The sequence below is a fragment of the Dendrobium catenatum genome, unplaced genomic scaffold, assembly GCF_001605985.2.
Source record: "Dendrobium catenatum unplaced genomic scaffold, ASM160598v2 fragScaff_scaffold_0, whole genome shotgun sequence".
NCBI lineage: Eukaryota > Viridiplantae > Streptophyta > Magnoliopsida > Asparagales > Orchidaceae > Dendrobium > Dendrobium catenatum.
Window position 1 is genome coordinate 429,755 of NW_021318462.1, and position 20,349 is coordinate 450,103.

Consider the following 20,349-nt stretch of genomic DNA (forward strand, 5'->3'; position numbering starts at 1 on the left):
ACCGGACGTTCCTCTACGTCCTTGCACCGAATGTAATAAAAGTTCGTGTGGAACAATTGTTACGTCCTCCGACCGGACGTAGAGGAACATCCGGTCGGAGGCAAATTCCCGCCAAATACCGAGATGTACCGAGCAAATACCGAGCAATGTCAAACAATAACGAAGAATACCATCATTTGAAGACCCAATACTGAGTTATATCGGGATTTACCGAGCAAATACCGAGTTATACAAAAGTTGTACCGAGTTTTTTTCAGAAAAACTCGGTACAACTCGGTATTTCTCGGTACAGCTCGGTATAACTCGGTATTGGTCTTCAGAGAACGGTATTCTTCATTATTATCAAATAATACCTAGTTGTACCGAGCAAATACCTAGTTTTTGGACGGGAAATTGCCTCCGACCGGACGTTCCTCTACGTCCTTGGACCGAACCTAATAAAAGTTCGTGTGGTAAGGCACTTATGCAGTGCAGGTTGAATCAGATGAAGATCTATGTATGCGGAGTCCTTTTCGGACACGTGTAGTTGACGTGGCAGTTGACTTGGAGCCCGCATCTCTTCCATCTTCCTTGCCTATTGCTCGCCACTCAGCGCTTCGCTCCCCGCCCTCTTCCCCTCTTTCTTTTTCTTTCGCGAACTCGTTGTGGAAAATTTATACGAAACAGTTTGGTTAGGGCACGATGCTTCGGCTTTTTTGGTCGATCTCCTGAATCTTGTTTCTACTGAAGGCGTTCTTTCACTCCCTAATTCTCTGAGAAGCCCCTTGAGATTTTCTAAGCAATCTCATCGGCTTTTATCAAACTATTCGCTGGTTTCATCGAGGGATTTTTTCTCTTAAACAGTTAAGGTATGTTTTCTATCTTGTTTCACTAAATTTTTTATAGGAAATGCTAGATTTGATGATTAATTGTTCCCTGAAACTAAATACTTCCATGAGTTTCTGCGCTGATTTGATTTTTGAAAAGGATTGTATGTAGAATCTTCGTTTTTATTTAGAGGAAACTTCATCGATTGAGTTTCCATGTATGTTCACTGAGAGAGAGAGAGAGAGAGAGAGAGAGAGAGAGAGAGAGAGAGAGAGAGAGAGAGAGAGAGAGAGAGAGAAGAAGAAGAAGAAGAAGAAGAATCATAACTGTTCAGGATTTCTGGATCGAGTTCGTGTCTGGTGAATGGCATCAGAATTTCCTCACTCCTTTCCGGTGACGGATTTTTGCTGGGTTTTTTACGGGGCCAGAGGAAGTGGGAACTCGTTTTCAAAAAAAAAAAAAAAAAGCCCCGACGGAATTGGAATTTTCTGATTACGGAGTTAAAGGTGTCCAAAATTTTTACGCTTTTTATTAGGTACGCAGACTTACAGCGGATATCATGGTCTGCGCTCTGCCCGTCAACGCCATCTGGTTTGGAGTGTTTGGGTCTTCGGTATGGTGGAAGACGTATCTGCCCATGTCTTAATAAAAATTCACGTGAGAATTCTTTTTTTCTCGTTTTCTTTGAAAGGGAGCCGAGGAACATTATTGGTAGGAACGCAATTTAGCTCTGCTTTTTCCGATTTTTAAGGCTAATAAAAGCATATTTATCCTTTTAATTATATGAGGATTTTTAATCATCGAAGTGCTAACTTTCATCAAATGATTCCAGTCCTCTTCCTTTTTATAGATGAATATATAATATGGAAACCAGCTTAAAGGAAAGTGGATGAAATGAAATTCACACAATTTGTCTGGCTTTTATCTCCAACAACTGATTTTGAATTTTCAGCTTCCTTTTATTCCTTTTACTTGAATTCCTTATATCCGAAGAGCGCATGCTGAGATGATGTGGGTGATCCTATTTCAACATGCATTTTTCGTAAAATAACCAAATTTAAACTATTGCCTCATGATAGATCTTGTTAGTGCTCTCATTTGGAAGCAGGTCAAATTGATTTGGTAGCATCTTTAGCAAATCAAATTAGAGCTTGAATTCAATCTTTTTTGAACAAATAATAAATAGAGGGTTGACTTGATATGGTTTAACTGTCTCTATTATTAGCAGAGGGGCATGAGATTGAGAGAAGAATATAGCTCCCTATGATTGTTGTGCAAATCAACATAAAACAACACAAATAACACAACCAAACACAATGCGATTTATGTGGTTCGTCGAATAATCGCCTGCATCCACGGGAGGTGGTGATTTCACTATATTGCGTAGAAACATTATTACCATTGACTCTCTTTTACTTACGACAACCCTCAAACTTATATTTATAGATTTGAAACAAAATTAATAAAAAAAATTTTATTAATGAAAATCTAATCATGCCAATGATAGGAAACACTTAGAAGATCTCAAGTAATTCTTATCAATCTTTAGAAAAACAGCGAAAATCCTCCACAAAAATCCACACAAAACTAAGAAAACAGTAAAAAATTTGTATTATTTGATGAAATAAAAATGAAAAATAACAAGATGCAGTTGATCCTTAATTCGAGAGGAGGATCGATCTTTCTCAAATCTCTAGACGCCGCTAGAGCCCAAAGAAAACTTAAATCTAAGAGATATCAAATTTCAACCAAATCCAAGATGCCCTAACCCTAGGAAAATAAACTATTTTATGCATACAAATCAAAAGGAAATCCCTAGACAATCCCTACATTCAAATTTCCCTCTTAATTTCCCAAAAAATCTTCCCTATTTGGCTCCTGAAAACTTGCAGCTTGATCGGCCTCCGCGGGAGAGGCGGAGATGTTTCGCCTCTATTCGCTTGGGCCAGTCCCGTGTGGAATGGTTGAACCGGTCTAACAATACATCCATCCCATAGATCCACCTTGTCCTCAAGGTAGAAATATGCTTGTGTTTCCGTGGAGGTAGGCATCCTTAAGGTGGCTGAAAAACCTTAACGAATTGTTGAATCAAGGGCTGCATTGAAAGAGAAACATCCCCTTCCTCTAATCTGATAACATCCATCCTGTGTAATCCCACCAGATAATCTTTCCCCACCTCTTGTATGCCCCTAACCATGATTTTAAGTGATACCATGACTTTGGATAGCCCTGCATCTCCCCTTATAACCACCTTTCTCCTATCCACCATTAATTCCATCTTGAGTACTCCCCAATTGTCCTTGGTTTCCCCCAAGGTTTGCAACTACTTCATCCCTAGATTGACATCAGTACTTCCTAACTCTAGTGGGAGAAAGTCATCCCTTACCTGAATCCCCTGGATGGGTAACACCACTCCTCTACAGTTCCCCTGGCTTGTACCCATCATCACTCCATAACAACCGGTGTCCACCAATTTCACTCACAGTTTGTTGACAATCTGAGTGGAAATGAAATTATGGGTAGCACCACTGTCAATCAATACTACTATCTCCATTCATGCTATTTCCCCCTTTACCTTCATCGTATGATTCGAAGTCAATCCTACTACTGGATTCAGGGAGACCTCCGCCACAATCAGATACAACTTGTCATCCATCTCTCGCACCTCCCTCCTCAAGTTCTTAATCATCACATACGGTGAGAACCTGAAGAGTTTGATCCCTACACCTGTACCCTGGAGTATACTTCTCATCACATCGAAAACATAATCCCTTTGACCTCTTCTCCTCTATATTCTTCTCTGTCAACCTCTTAAAATTTTTCCCACTCCCTCCTATTGGCTTCTTCCTTGTGGTCTCATGAAATCTTCCTGATGTCGGACCCTTGGGTGCTAAATGAGTAGTCGTCATCCTATAAGTGCCTCATGAGCTGGCTACTCCTGGGTCTGCTCTCCTCTCTAGATTCTTCTGATTTTTCATTAGTTGGGCCAATTTCATTGCCTCTCCCAAGTCCCAAGGCATCCTGACTTTCACCGTCACTCGGATTTTTGCCTTAAGCCCCTTCATGAAGTTCTCCTCCAAGGAAGACTCTAATAATCACTCCACCTGACTGGCCAGGTACTTGAACCGCTTCCGATAGTCTGCCATTGATCCATCCTGCACCCGTGCGAAAAATTGCTCATAGAAGTCTCCTCCCTCATCAATTTGGAAGCGTTCTAATAAACAATCCTTGAATACTCTCTAGCTCCTTATAGGCCTCATCTGGTCCCGCAATTGGTACCATGACAATGCCTTCCCCTCTAGACAATAGGCCTGCTGCTGCCAATTTCCCCTCATCCGTCAACCCATTGATGGCGAAATATCTCTCCACCTTATAAATCCACTCATACGCATCCTCTCCTTCGAATATGGGCATCTTCAGCTTTCTCACTTTCTGATCTCACCCGTTTTCCTTTATTCCTCCATAGCTTCCTTTCTCCCAAGTGCTTGGCTCTCCCCATGTCTCTTGGTCTTCCCTTGCCCTATAACCCAAACTCCCTTCGAATTCCGCTCTCCTTCCTTCAAATTCCGCACCTTCGCGGCCATAACCTAGCGTTCCCAATCATCACCCCTTTGCTCCTGCCCACCATACCCATGCCTTTCCCTAAACCTATCTCCTCTATCCTCCCTCTGGAAAGGCTCCAGATGGGGTTTCTCTTTTCTCTCTCTACGATCTCTACCTCCTCTTCATCCTTACGGATTTTAGAATTTGTATTATGTCCTTCTGGCCCTCTCGCCACAGAAGCTGCCGATTGATTGTGGAATCCTAACATCTTCTTCATCATCTCCCGTAAGTCTGCGACTTGCCCTTCCAAGGAAGAAAATTTGGTTCATCTCTCCTTCCAATCTCTCCTCCTAAGTGCCCACGTTTTGGCCACCATCGTTTGCTGGATTTTTGTAGATACAAAAATATGGATTTTACTTTAAAAAAATAACACTTTCCTTCTTTATCGACCCAAGAACAACCACTGGAATTTGCAAAAACAGCCCACCAATGGTCTCAAGATTTGTTCGGATACCAATTTGATAGGAAACACTTGAAAGATCTCAAGTAATTCCTATCAATCTTTAGAAAAACAACAAAAATCCTTCACAAAAATCCACACAAAACTAAGAAAATAGTAGAAAATTTTTATTATTTGATGAAATAGAAATGGAAAATAGCTAGATACAGTTGATCCTCAATTCGAGAGGAGGATTGATCTCTCCCAAATCTCTAGACGCTGCTAGAGCCCAAAGGAAACCTAAATCTAAGAGATCTCAAATTTCAGCCAAATTCAAGATGCCCTAACCCTAGGAAAACAAACTATTTAATGCATACAAATCAAAAGGAAATCCCTAAACAGTCCCTACATTCAAATTTCCCTCTTAATTCCCCCAAAAATCTTCCCTATTCAACTCCCGAAAACTTGCGGCTTGATTAGCCTCCGCGGGAGAGGCGGAGAAGTTCTGCCTTTATTCACCTGGGCCGGTCCCGTGTGGACCGGCTAGACCGGTCCATTGGACCGGTCTAACAGCCAATCAGATCTCCCAATCAGTGTAGTAATTAAATCTCCCAATTAATGCAATAATCAAAGCTCCTAATCAGTGCCATAATTAGAGCTCCTCTACTTACGACTAAAATTTGGAAATAAATAAAAAACTTTCATAACATTATTTACCTCATCTTTCACTTCAGAAAGTGGAAGATGACAAAACTCCAATATCAGAACGACAACGCCAAGTTGGTTGCCTATTTACTCTCATGCCAAAGGGATCAAGTCAAGCATAATTCTTCAAAATATATGAACAATCAGTCATGATCGCAAATGTTCACCAAACTCCTACAATAGGTGAACTTCTAAACCTATAAAACTTTTGTGAGCATGTCTGCTAGATTTTCTTTGATGTATATCTTCTTTAATTGAACATTTCCTTCATTAAATAAGTCCCGAACAAAATGGTACCTTACATCAATGTACTAATACGAGCATGATAGATTGGATTTGTGGCCAAAAATATCATACTATGACTATAAAAAAACATCGTTAGAGACTCCCGATCAACTCCCAAGTCATCCAGTAGGTCCTGCATCCGTATTGCTTCCTCATCGCCTCCATTATTGCCATGTACTCAGCCTCTGTGGTAGACAAAGAAACTGTGGACTGAAGAACTGATCTCCAATTGATTAGACCTCTTGCCAATGTAAATAAATAACCAGTCTTTGACCTACACTTATCAATATCATTGGTGTAATCTGAGTCAGTGTAGCCTACTCACAAATCTACAACAGATAACTGCCTCTCAAACACCAAGCCTACATCAACTGTACCCTTAAGATACATCAGAATACTCTTCACAGCTTATTAACAACTCTTTGGATCATGTATAAACCTGCTCATAACACCAACTACTTGTGATGATTTCTTTAATCTACGTAAAGACTTGTCCAATCTATAAACCAAATCTTTTGAGGCTCTATATCCAGGCAGCTGTAATATGTAGATCTCTTCTTGCAATTTCTCGTGTAAGAACATAATTTTTATATTGTGTTGCTCCATGATCAGACTATAATGTTCTACAAGTGCTAAGAGAACAAGGATCGAGGGATGCTTAACCGCCAGAGAGAATACTCATCATAATCAACCCCTTCTTGTTGTGTAAAGCCTTTGGCCACCAGCCTAGCCTTGTACCGTACATTAGCTCCATGAGATCCTTTCTTTTTTGCATACACCCATTTGCACCCAGTGCCTTTCCCCATCCTACAAGTAGCATTCTTCTAAAGAGAACCAATCTCTTCATCTATAGCCCTTTTCTAAACATCACCATCTGGACTATCCACTACTTGTAGTGACTAAGAACTTTAGCTTCCGTGGCTGAAAGTGCAAATCCCTCAACCAAGCTGATTTTTGGACATTCTTCCATCTGGTCCTGCTCCTAGTAATAGATTCTTGAGTGAGAACCTCATTCTCAACATCATCTTCTACCTTTCTCTAATTATTGTCAATATGTATCTTCTGATCTGCAGCTGAATCAAGTACCTGGATAGAAGTGATTGTACTCTATGGAATAAATGGAGTTGCATCAAACTCCATGTTCTATTGTGCATCTGTGATCCCAATAAAACTCTCCATCTGCTTCGAGTCCCAAGGCTTCAACATGCTCTCCTCGTCGAATGTGACATCCATGCTAATGAAAATATTCTTCTCTTCCTGATCATGGAGTTTGAAGCTCTTGATTCCACGCCTGAAGCCAATAAAGATTGTTTTCTTTGCTCGTGATTCCAGTTTATCATTCAGAGCAGTTGGACACCCAAACTCTTTTACAGGATGCCTTGACCACATCTCCTTTGGGGTCTTCTTCCCAATGGCTGCAGAAGGCATATGGTTTGCCAAGTGATATGCATAGTCTATAGCCTCGGCCCAATAAATTCTATTCAACCCAATATTAAATAACACCGAACTTTCTCCATTAAAGTCCAGTTCATCCTCTCTTCCGCTCAATTTTGCTGCGGTGCCTCTCTAATAATGAAGTGGTGCTTATCCTAGATCTCTGACACTCTCGCAAAAATGCATCAGATATATATTTTCCCCCGTTGTTTGATCTAATACATTGGATCGTTTTACTAGTCTGAGTCTCAATCCACTTCTTCGAAGTTCTGAAAATTTTCAATACGTCGCTCTTGCGCTTCATAATGTATACCCAAATACATTTAGAGTAATCATCAATAAAAGAGACAAAATATCTCTGACCGCTGAATGATGCTGTCTTCGTCGAGCCAAAACGTCCGTGTGAACATAGTCAAGAATATCCTTTTATATTGTGGATAGCAGTACGAAAGGATACCCATGTTTTTCAAACATATAATATTCACAAAAATCTAGCTTGCAGGTGCTCGCTGATTTGATCAATTTTTTCTTCACCAAAGTCATAAGTGAAGCCTCTGCAGCATAAGCTTGCCTCATATGCCACCATGTAGTGGCCTCAGAAGAATTATCAGCAACATAAGCCATTCAATCATTGTTATACCCTGAATATAGTAAAAATTTTGATGACGAACTCCCTTCAAAAAAATTAGCGCTCCATGATATATCTTCATAACTCTTGCCTCAATAATTATTTTGTAGCGCTTGGTCTCTAAGGCCATAACAAACAACAAATTCTTCCTGATATCTAGAACGTCTAATATCAGTCAACTCTCTCACAGTACCATCATGCATTCCGATAAAGATTCTTCTTGCACCAACAGTACGACATGTTTGATCATTTTCCATTGTCTCTAAATCTCTATCAAGCTCCCTATATGTACATAGTCACTCTCGAATGGGACAAATATGATAGGTAGCATCAATGTCCAAAGTCTAGCATGAACCATCTATGTACAAACTATGAGAAACGACAAATAGTGATACATCGGAATTTTCATCACATTTTTTCACACTAAGTTTTGCCTTTACCTTAGTGGAAATTTCTTGTCCCTTCTTTTTCAGCTTAGGGGAATCTTTCTTCTATTGATCAGTCTCTAAACTGAAAGCACACAAATTATTTCCAAGACTGTACCCACGAGACTTGCCCCACTTATTGCTAATGCCACTACCACCCTTTTTTTATTATTCTTCTTCTAAGATCTTCCTTGATGTAGTGTGAAAGCCTTGGTCAAATTCATCTTTGCAAATTTTGTCTCTACAACGGAACTCATGATTCAACAATGTCGTAGTCACCACACTATAATTCAAGGCCTTCCTATGAATGAGTGTCATCGTAAAGTTTTCATACTCATCCGAGAGCAAATTCAACAGGAGCAACTTATCTTCATCTCCAATCTTCTCATTCAAATTTAATAGATCTGCTAATAGTTTTGTGATGTCATTCGGATGCTCATTAATAGTAACCTCATGTCATATTTGAAATTTATAGAGCCAATATTTCATATAGAGAGGATTCTCCTCGCTTTTCGTTAGATATTTATTTTCCAAAGTCTTTTACAGTTTCACAGTAGAAGTCTCCATCATCACCCCATATTTGATATCGTGAGATAGACAATTTTTGATCAAGCCACATACACTCAAGTTCATCTTCAACCAATCTCCCTCAGACATCTCTTTAGAACGTTCATAGCTATCCAAAACTTTCTTTAAATTCAAAGATTACAGTGCATCCATAACCTCACATCTCCAAATGCAAAAGTTTCTTTTGTCGTCAAATTTTGTTATATTAATTTTGATGGGATGTGTAACCACCTGATAGATTGACCTCTTTTCCACCGTTGAGGTGGATTTATCCATGGCTTCGCCAAATTTCATTGCCTCCACAAAATTGTAGCCGTCTCAAGTCGAAAATACCCTAATATGGCTCTCTTTCTACTTCCAGCAATGATCCACAACAAAAATTAACAGCCCAGCCGTAAGATTACGCAGACAATCATGTCAATTTGGCTTGACTCTGCTCTGTTCCGCCCCAGACACACGCGAGAAGATGTTGCAGTGTGCGACAAACTTTAGTCGGTTCTACTTGTCTCTTGATCACACAAACAAGTTCTGCTCGAATGTATTGTATGCATATTTTGTCTTTTGGTTCCATCTGTGGTCAGACCAAGGCGCAACCTACCTCCCTGAGCTGCACAATTTGCCTGCGCACGCGACACCAGCATACAACCCAAGCCTCTGCGTGTAGCGTGCCCGCACACTTACGTGCATATGCCCTACTCCTGCATAAAGCCTACACGAGACCTTGCGTCCTTGCAACCACGCGAAATTGCATTTGACTGATCTGCCTCTGCTTCTTTTGAACAAGTCGCACACAAGCACGCTGAAAAAAGTCTCTCGCTTGACTTTGCTCCAAGCACACTTCGAGAAAGGCACATTAATGTGAGCTCCTGCTGCTGCGCCTCTGCTTTTTTAGGTCCTACTGAGCATGTATGCTCCCTTCCACACTGCTCGTTCGTCAGGAAGAAACGAAGATCTTAGAAATTTCACCGTCGCATCAAAATTTGATTATGATACCAATTGTTGTGCAAATTAGCGGAAAATGTCATGAACCGACCTGGCTAGCCCGAATTAATGGGGCGGGAGCAGGCAGTCGTACGGAAAACACCGTAACATAAAACATAACAATTCCATTTAAACTTTTATGACAAAACATCAACATCATCAATCACATAATAAGAAAGAGTCAAGTAAAAACATCAACTGAAAGTTCATCCACTTTATTTCTTCTCACACAATAACTAAAAACATAAACATCCACATTTACATAAACTCCAACAGAATGTTCAGATACAAACTACTAACTCAAACTCAAAACAGGAAACGTAAAACCTTTCTTCTTGAGATCCTCTACGACGATAGGTGTACTGTCATCTCGTTGCCATTACTTTTCATATGGTTCTCCTGAAAAAGATTCCTGCAAGCAGGGGTGAGCTTACTCGCTCAACAGGTAATTCATATTTTTCATAAAAATTTGCATAAAATCATAATAAAATATCCTTTCATAATAAAACATAAAACGACGATCAATAATGCATAAGTTTATAAAATTATATATAAGAAACTTTTTCATAATTTTTTCTCAATCATAAACCTTTCATTTATCTTTTTCCTCAAACATCAACTTTCATATTGTATAGAAAACATACATAAAATATATTATGCATAATATCTATTATATCACCCGTCTCGAATGTGCCCATAAATTTTCGTACTAATCATGTACACATTTTATATCATTTAGTCATTCCTTTACCATTGGCTCTAACGAGCTCCTTTACTATTTGACTCTTTCGAGTCCCTTTACCATTTGACCCTTTCGAGTCCTTTTATCATTTGGGCACTCCGCATCAACATGCACAGTCTTATATCATAATTTATGATTTATATTCAGTCAATTATATGCTTTAAAGAGAAACACTTGTGAATAAAAAAATCAATCGTTTAAAACATGAAAATCTTCAATCTAAACTTAATATGAAAGCTCACTAACATCATGAAATAAAATACTTGAACATGTTATTTGTCCAAAATAAAATTCGTAAATCTTATAACATGAAATTTTCAATTATTTGTATTAAATAAAAGTATAAAACATAAATATGAAATTTTTACAAATAATATGAGTACCTACCTTCACCCAAGTATGGTGCTTCCTCAAAGTGTCGCTTTGACACACCTCGATCTCCTTAAAGTTCACAACCTAATAATTGCATAAAAAGACTTGTCACAAATCAATATTCCTTAAGGTTTAATCTAATTCTTAATTGTCAAAACTCTTCGTTTGCCTTAACTGTTCTCTACGATGCTTAATGAAATTTAAATAAATTAATCCTAATTTTCGGATTTAATAAAATCCTTAATTTTCGAAAAATCAAAATCTTCAATTTCATCAAATTTACATGCCAAAATTATCCCTAAACATTTTTTAATAAATACCTTAATTATTTTCGAATTAAATAAATTAGGAAAATAAGAAAAATAAAATTTCTTATAAAAACTTAAAATTTGTTTTAAATACATTCCTAAGGCCCTTAGAAATAATTTTTGTAAAAGCACTTTAAGGAAATTAGATTTTAGGTAAAAACTCTAAATTTTCGATTTCCAAAAATTTATCATAAAACTTCATTTTCATCGTTAAAATACTTCGCTAATCCTTCCTTAAAGGATTCGTAAATAAGTTTTGAAAGAGAACTAAATTTTTGTAAAGGCCTAGAAATTTCGTCTCCAAATAACTTGATATTGAGAGGGATTTGCTTCGAATAAATCATACCTTAAGACTCCCCTCGTCATTCTCTCCGATTTTCACTAATTTTCTTGCCGGAAAAATGCCGTCAGAGCCATAACCGCCGAAGCCCCATCGTTTGCCTGTCCGCTCATTCCGCGCGGTTTGGCTGATCGTGCGTGAAATGAGCGGGAGGAGGGTGCAGTTTGCTATATTAGGGAGAAAGGGGATTTGCCAAATGACCCATATGCTCTCACTTAAACAATTCTAGCTTAAGAAATAATTAGGTATAGAATTTGTATTTTTAAACTTATATAAATTCTATCTTCTAATTTAAGCGAAATTGGATACAAGTTCTATATACCAAAATGATCAGAATTTCGCGTAGAATTTTATAAAATTATTTTCGTTAAATTTCGTTAATTTTGAATTTTCACTTAAGTTTCGTCATGATGCATCGAAATGCATGCGACGATCTACGATCGTCGTTTTCGAGTTTTACAATTCTCCCCTCTTAATAAAAATTATGTCCTCGAAATTTAAAAGCAATTATAGTAACTAAAGTCATACCTTAAGCAAATAAATGAGGGTGATTCTCTCTCATTTCTGACTCCTCCCAAGTGACATCCTTTTCTGAAATGTGCTTCTACAACACCTTAACATAAGTGATTGCTCTGTTTCTCAACTGCTTAACATCATAATCAATGATTCTCTCTAGTTCTCCCACAAAGATCAAATTCGGTTAAATATTTACCATCTCAGTACTAATCTTTTGAGCTTCATCTATAATATATTTATTTAAAGAGGAAATATGAAACACGTTATGCACTCCACTCATATGTGCTGGTAGAATCAACCTATAGGTCAGGTTTTCAATCCTTTCTGAAATCTCAAAAGAACCTATATATCTTGGGCTAAATTTTCCTGTTTACCAAACCTCTTCACTGGACTGACCTTAAGAAAAATAAACTAACCCACCTCAAATTCAATTGGTCGATGTTTGACATCATAATATTTCTTGTCTATTCTATACTGTCCTCAATCTATTAAGGATCAATCTGATCTTTTCTGTAGCATCATCAATCAGATCTGCACCAATAATCTTCCTTTCCTCTATCTCAGCCCAACTTAAAGGTGTCCTACATCTTCTCCCATACAAATCCTCATAAGGAGCCATACGAATATTTGCTTGAAAACTGTTATTGTAGGCAAATTCAATCAGTGGTACATATGTGTCCCACTTACCCCCAAAATCCAAAACACATAACCTGAGTAAATCTTCTAAGATATGGATGATTCTTTTTGACTGCCCATCAGTTTGAGGGTGGAAAGCTGTACTAAAAGTAAGCCTGGTATCTATAGCTTCCTGATCTTTCTTCCACAATCTGGAAGTGAATCTTTTATTCTGATTTGACACTATAGTCTTTGGTACTCCATATAATCTGACAATCTCACAAACATACAGGCTTGCCAATTTTTCAACTGGATCAATTTGTTTAATAGGTAAAAAGTGTACAGACTTAGTTAACATATCAATTATCACCCATAAAGCATCACATCCTCTTTTGGATCTGGGTAAACCAACCACAAAATCCATAGCAATATTTTCCCATTTTCACTCAGGTATAGGTAAGGGCTATAGAAATCCTCCTGGTTTCTGATGTTCCACTTTCACCATTTGACATGAAGTACACTTTGATACAATATCTACCACACTTCTCTTCATTCCTGCCTTTATATTTGGTATGTACAATCTGCCTTTATAACGAAGTAATCCTTCACTATCAAGCTCAAAATCTTCAGTGTGTCCCACACTAATCATATATAGTATCTTTTTAAAATCCGCATCATGTGGCAAAGCTTCTCGTACCCTTTCTGGAAAAGTTGATTGGATAATAGTCTGATTCAACATTACAATTTCTGCATTATTGGGTTGAACCACTAAAATTTCTAACTTCTCTAATTCCCTTATCAATTACTGTTGCTGTGTAATTACCCAGTTTGCACTACCAGAATTCTTTCTGCTCAAAGCATCTGCAACTACATTTGCTTTACCCGGATGATACTAAATGTTCAACTCATAATCCTTAATGAGTTTTAACCATCTCCTCTGCCTTATATTCAATTCTTTCAGTGTGAAGATACACTTTAAACTCTGATGGTCAGTAAAAATTTCGCACTGTACCCTGTACAGGTAATGCCTCCAGATCTTTAAGGCAAAAACTACTGCAGCTAACTCCAAATTGTGGGCTGAGTAATTCCTTTCATGATTCTTCAATTGCCTAGAAGCATAGGCAATGGCTCTTTCATTCTGCATTAGTACACAACCCATCCCTTTATGCGAATCATCACTATAGAGCTGAAATCCTTTTGATCCTGAGGGAATAGTCAGCACTGGAGCAGTTATCAACATTGCTTTAAGCTCTAAAAAGCTTCCTCACACTGAGCTATCCATTCAAACGTCATTGGCTTCTGAGTCAATATGGATAGTGGCATAGCTATCTGTGAAAACCCCTCAACAAATCTTATGTAATAACCTGCCAATTCCAAAAATCTCCTAACCTCAGTCATTGTAGCTGGTCTTGGCCAATCTGCTATTGCTTGCACCTTATACTGATTCACATATATCTTCCCATCAGTGATCACATGCCTAAAAAATTTCACACTCTTCAGCCAAAATTCATACTTGGAGAACTTAGCATACAATTTATTTCCTCTCAATGCCTATAACACATTCCTAAGTGATTTGCATGCAGTTCTTTATCTGGGGAGTAGACAAAGTGTGTCATCTATGAATACTTTCATGAATACATATAAAAATGGCTTAAAGATTCTATTTATGAGATCCATAAACACTGCAGGAGCATTTGCCAAACCAAAAGACATCAGTACAAACTTATAATGCTCGTATCTGGTACTGAAAGCAGACTTTGCAATATCTTCATCTTTAATCTTGAGCTGATGATACCCTGATCTCAAATCAATATTTGAAAACACTGAAGTACCTTCCAACTGATCAAACAACTATCCTTGGTATAGGATACTTATTCTTCACCGTCAACTTGTTCAACTCTTTGTAATCAATACAACGTTTTAGACTTCCATCCTTCTTTTTCACAAAAAGAACAGGAGCACCCCAAGTGGAGGTACTAGGCGTGATGAATCCCTTCTCAAGAAACTCTTACAATTGATCCTTCAACTCAAGTTCTTTTATTTCCATTTTGTAAGAAGCCTTAGCAAAAAGTTCAGCTCATGCCACTAATTCAATAGAGAAATTTATTTCTCTACTTGGAGCTAAGCCAGAAAAATCATCTAAAAATACTTATGGAAATTCCTGAATAATTGGGATGCCTTTCAGCTCTCTTTCTTCCTTCTTCTCCTCCTTAACATAGGCCAAGAAGCCTTTATAACCTTTATTCAACATCTGAAAAGCCTTCAGGGATGACACAATCACGGCTGTTACTCCTTTATTCCATTGAAATTTGAATTTCCTCTCCCCTGACATACAAAACTTAACCTTCTTTTTGTTACAATCTATAATCACGAAATAACAAGATAACCAATTCATGCCTAAGATTACATCAAATTCAAACAATGACAAAATAATCTAATCTGCTTTTAAGTTTTCATCACCTATTCTCAAGTTTATATGACAACTCCTATCTGTTTCCATATGTTTCCATTTGGCATTAAAATTGATAGTGATTTAATCATAATTATAGGAAGCAAATTTGTAGATCTAACAAATTCTTCTGAAATAAAGAAGTGTGACGCTCCAATATCAAATAACACTCTAACAGGTCTATAACACATAAGGATTGTTCCTAATCATAAAAGGTCACAACATTCATTTATAAAACATATCATTCATTATTATCTCATTTCATATAAAAATTATTTATTGACAATTAATTAAATTACGTATCTGTAACAACGTGAGGAGACCCCTTAGCTTCTTGTTGGGGCAATCCATAGACTTAAGGCTGAACATTCTAATGAGTCTGACCTTGAGAAGGCACAGAAGCTGTAGACTTCACAACTCTTGGTCTACCAGCTGTCCTTTAAGTATTGTTGCCTGACCTGACCTCTATAGTAGATCTCTGCCCCAAAAGAGGGCAAGACTTTGACCATATATCCAGGCTAATTCCAATAGCAAGTATTTGTGCCAGAGAGGCACTCCCTTATGCATTCTACCACACTTGTTGCATCAAGTAGCAGTTGAAGCACTGCCGTCAGTGTTGCTGGATCTAGGCTTCTTCTAAAGACTGAGCAAACTGAGAGGGCTTTGACCTGCCCTCAATCTTCCTTTTTTGAAAATCTCTCCTATTCTGAGTTGCCTTCATGTCCGTCTCAATCATTCTGGCTATTTCCACCAAAGTGGAATAATCTTTAATTCCAAAAAGGAATGAGAGGCTGCCTGATTATGTCTTTTAATCCAGTCAAGAAGCGGTGACACTTCTCTTCAGCATTAGGTATCAAGTGAGAGGCATACTTAGACAACATTGTGAATTCAGCCTCATACTAAGAAATAGATCGATCTCCCTGAACCAATCTGTTGAACTTATCCTGCATCTGTCTTCTGGCTGAAATAAGAACATACTAGCCTCTGAATACTTTTACAAATTGCTCTCAGGAGACTTGATGGCTGGGTCACCCTCCAAAATTTTCTTGCAACTGACTCCACCACCTTTCTCCCTCACCATCAAAGGCATAAGCAGTAGGTGTCACTCTCCTATCATCTGGGCAAGACATGCCCTCCAGGATTTTCTCTATCCACATCAACCAATCTTCAGCCTCTATAGGTCCACCACTTGAAAACAACGGAGGCTTCATATCTTGAAATAGTTTCAAGTTCTTGTCCATAAAATGACTTCCGCTACCACTGGTATGAGTTTGAAAGGTTTTTATCATCTGAGTCATTGCTTCCATCATCTGAGCGAATGACTCCATAGTATTGTTATCATTATTCTTCTGAGGTTCTGCTACTTTTGGTAGCTCCCTCCCTTCCTCGCCATCAATGCCATCAGTGATATTCTGCTCAGGATCCATATTCCTGAGATAAAACACAACAATCATAAGACAAATAAATCATAAAATCCACACTTCCTAAACATTCTAAGACTCATACAATTCTCCTATAGGCTATTTCATTCATCATTATTAAACCTTTGCTCTGATACCACTTTTGTCACGACTTGACTCGGCTAGCCCGAATTAACGGGGCAGGAGCAGGCAGTCATATGAAAAACACCGTAACATAAAACATAACAATTCTATTTAAACTTTTATGACAAAACATTAACATCATCAATCACATAATAAGAAAGAGCCAACTAAAAACATCAACTGAAAGTTCATCCAATTTGTTTCTTCTCACACAATAACTAAAAATTTAAACATCCACATTTACATAAACTCTAATAAACTGTTCAGATACAAACCACTAACTCAAACTCAAAACATGAAACATAAAACTATATATTTCTTGAGGTCCTCTACGACGGTAGGTGTACTTTCATCTCGTTGTCATTACTTCCATATGATTCTCCTGAAAAAGATTTCCACAAGCAGTGGTGAGCTTGCTCGCTCAGCAGGTAATTCATATTTTTCTTAAAAATTTGTATAAAACCATAATAAAATATCTTTTGATAATAAAACATGAAACGACGGTCAATAATGCATAAGTTCATAAAATTACATATAAGAAATTTTTTCATAATTTTTCCTCAATCATAAACCTTTCATTTATCTTTTTCCTCAAACATCAACTTTCATATTGTATAAAAAACATACATAAAACATATTATGCATAATGTCTATTATATCACTCATCTCGGATGTGCCCATAAATTTTCGCTTTGATCAGGTACACATTTTATATCATTTGGTCATTCCTTTATCATTGGCTCTAACGAGGCCCTTTATCATTTTTCTCTTTCGAGTCCCTTTATCATTTGACCCTTTCGAGTCCTTTTATCATTTGGGCACTTCGCTTCATTGTGCACAATCTTATATAATAATTTATGATTTATATTCAGTCAATCATATGCTTTAAAGAGAAACACTTGTGAATAAAAAAACCAATCATTTAAAACATGAAAATCTTTAATCTAAACTTAATATGAAAGCTCACTAACATCATGAAATAAAAGACTTGAACATATTGTTTGCCCAAATGAAATTCGTAAATCTTATAACATGAAATTTTCAATTATTTGTATTGAATAAAAGTACAAAACATAAATATGAAATTTTTACAAATAATATGAGTACCTATCTTCATCCAAGCACGGTACTTCCTCAAAGTGTTGCTTTGACACACCTCGATCTCCTTAAAGTATACAACCTAATAATTGCATAAAAAGACATATCACAAATCAATCTTCCTTAAGGTTTAATCTAATTTCTAATTGTCTAAACTCTTCGTTTTCCCTTAATTGTTTCCTACGACGCTTAATGATATTTTAAATAAATCAATCTTAATTTTTGGATTTAATAAAATCCTTAATTTTCGAAAAATCATAAATATTCAATTTCATCAAATTAACATGTCGAAATTATTCCTAAATATATTTTAATAATTACCTTAATTATTTTCAAATTAAATAAATTAGGAAAGTAAGAAAAATAAAATTTCTTATGAAAACTTAAATTTTTGTTTTAAATATATTCCTAAAACCATTAGAATCAATTTTTGTAAAAGCACTTTAAGGAAATTAGATTTTAGGTACAAGCCCTAAATTTTTTATTTCCAAAAATTTCTCCAAAAACTTCATTTTCATCGTTAAAATACTTCTCTAATCATTCCTTAAAGATTTTGTAAAGAAGTTTCGAAAGAACTAAATTTTAATAAAGCCCTAGAAATTTCGTCTCCAAATAACTTGAGATTGAGAGGGATTTGGTTCGGATAAATAATACCTTAAGACTCCTCTTGTCGTCCTCTTCGATTTCTACTAATTTTCTCGTCGGAAAAACGCCGTCGGAGCCACACCCGCCGAAGCCCCACCGTCCGCTCGTTTCGCTCTGTTTGGCCGATCGTGCGTGAAATGAGAGGGAGGAGGGTGCGGTTTGCTATATTAGGGAGAAAGGGGATTTGCCAAATGATCGGACCTCACTTAAACAATTCCGGCTTAAGAAACAATTAGGGGTAGAATTGATATTTTTAAACTTCTAAAAATTCTATCTCCTAATTTAAGCGAAATTGGATACAAGTTCTATCTTCCAAAATGATCAGAATTTCGCGTAGAATTTTATAAAATTATTTTAATCAAATTACTTTAACTTTGAATATTCACTTAAGTTTCGACTCGATCCATCGAAATACGTGCGACGACCTACGATCGTCGTTTTCGGGTTTTATAGAAAAAAAACACAAATCACACATGTTGTGGTTTATGTGGTTCGGCGATGAATCACCTATGTCTACGGGGAGGGGATGATTTCACTATAATGTGGAGAAACATGATTACAATTGGCTCTATTTTACTTTAGCAACCCTCAAACTTATTTTTATAGATTTGAAATAAAGTTAATAAGGAAAACTTAATTAATGAAATTGTAATCATGCCAATTAGATCTCTCAATCAGTGCATTAATTAAAATTTCTAATTAATGCACTAATCAGGGCACCTAATCAATGTCATAATTAGAGCTCCTCTAATTACGACTCCAATTTGGAAACAAATAAAAAACTTACATAACAATAATATGATGTTAAGATTTGTACATTAACACTCTGTCAGATGCTGCATTAGCTAGAAGCTCTTGCTCTCATTGCTTTATGCGGTTTTTAGGAGAAAATAATTAGGATGTTACAGCAAAAAGTAAATGTCTTCAGGATATTGTAGGTTTGCCTCCATCAATTTGTATACAATATTACATCCAACCACATTCAATAACGATAACAACCAAACAGCACCTATGCTTTGGTATTTTGTCTGAAGAATTCCATATTTTTTGGCTTTCTTGGTGATCATCGTTGTTGTTGCTGCTCCTTTTGTTTTGTTTATTTATTTTTTTTCTAGTTTGCTTGTGCACTATCTAAAAACCCCTGTGGAGTCCACAGGTTTTATGCGCTTCTATTCTTTTTACGAATACATCTTCAACTAAACTTATGCTTTTACCAAAAATAAAATCACAGAACTATTTTTTCCGTGTAATTTCACCAATATTAGTTAGGGGATTAGAAATTGCCTGTTTCCATTTCCAAAGTTGTTGCTCTTATGGCACTACAAGTTTTGTTCCCACAACTTGGACGGAATAACAAAATCAGAAAATGTGCTCCTCCAGAACCCAAATATGTGGATTCCTTGTATTCGCTACTCGCAATTATGTTGTTATTGTATGCTGTTCTCTCTAGTTTTTATCTGTACTTTTATGTTTTTGCTTGTGCAGTTGTTCGATGGTTTAACTATATCATCATCATCATCAGTCTTCACTCAACTGCTTGGGACTGAATCTTCATTTTCCATCATTTTTGTTCAGTATTACAAGAGGTTTTGAATCCATTTTTTATCAGGTTTTTTGAATAATGTCTACCCATGTTACCATAGTTCTCACATTTTCCTTTTCTAATAATTTTACTATAACTTTATTAACCATCTAATGAATGCATTTGCCATCTGTTATTCTATATCTCGAAGTCACTTAATCTAATATCAACTACTTTGTCTTCAATACATATTACTCCAACTTCTTTTGCACAATCATTCTTAGTTTTGTCACATATTAATTTGAACGTTCTCATTTTCACTAAATTTTCTTAACCATCTGTGACTTTTTTATTCCACAACAATTGGATTCATCGAACATAGTT

The 20,349-nt window shown here is 36.8% G+C and overlaps 1 protein-coding gene across 15 annotated transcripts in view; it reads left to right on the forward strand.

Annotated features, from left to right (window-relative positions):
• The first annotated feature begins 505 nt into the window (after positions 1–505).
• The window catches only part of LOC110104342 (G-box-binding factor 3-like), a 37,356-nt gene continuing 17,512 nt past the window's right edge, over positions 506–20,349 (forward strand). For 2 of the 15 annotated variants that reach the window (XR_003699847.1, XM_028700676.1), the window contains exons 1-2: positions 514–848; positions 19,929–20,029. The gene's annotated coding sequence lies outside the window, so the exon portion shown is untranslated. Of the gene's footprint in view, positions 849–19,928; positions 20,053–20,349 lie in introns of all 15 variants that reach the window. The other 13 variants (XR_003699636.1, XR_003699592.1, XM_028700885.1 and 10 more) reach the window with 12 other exon arrangements.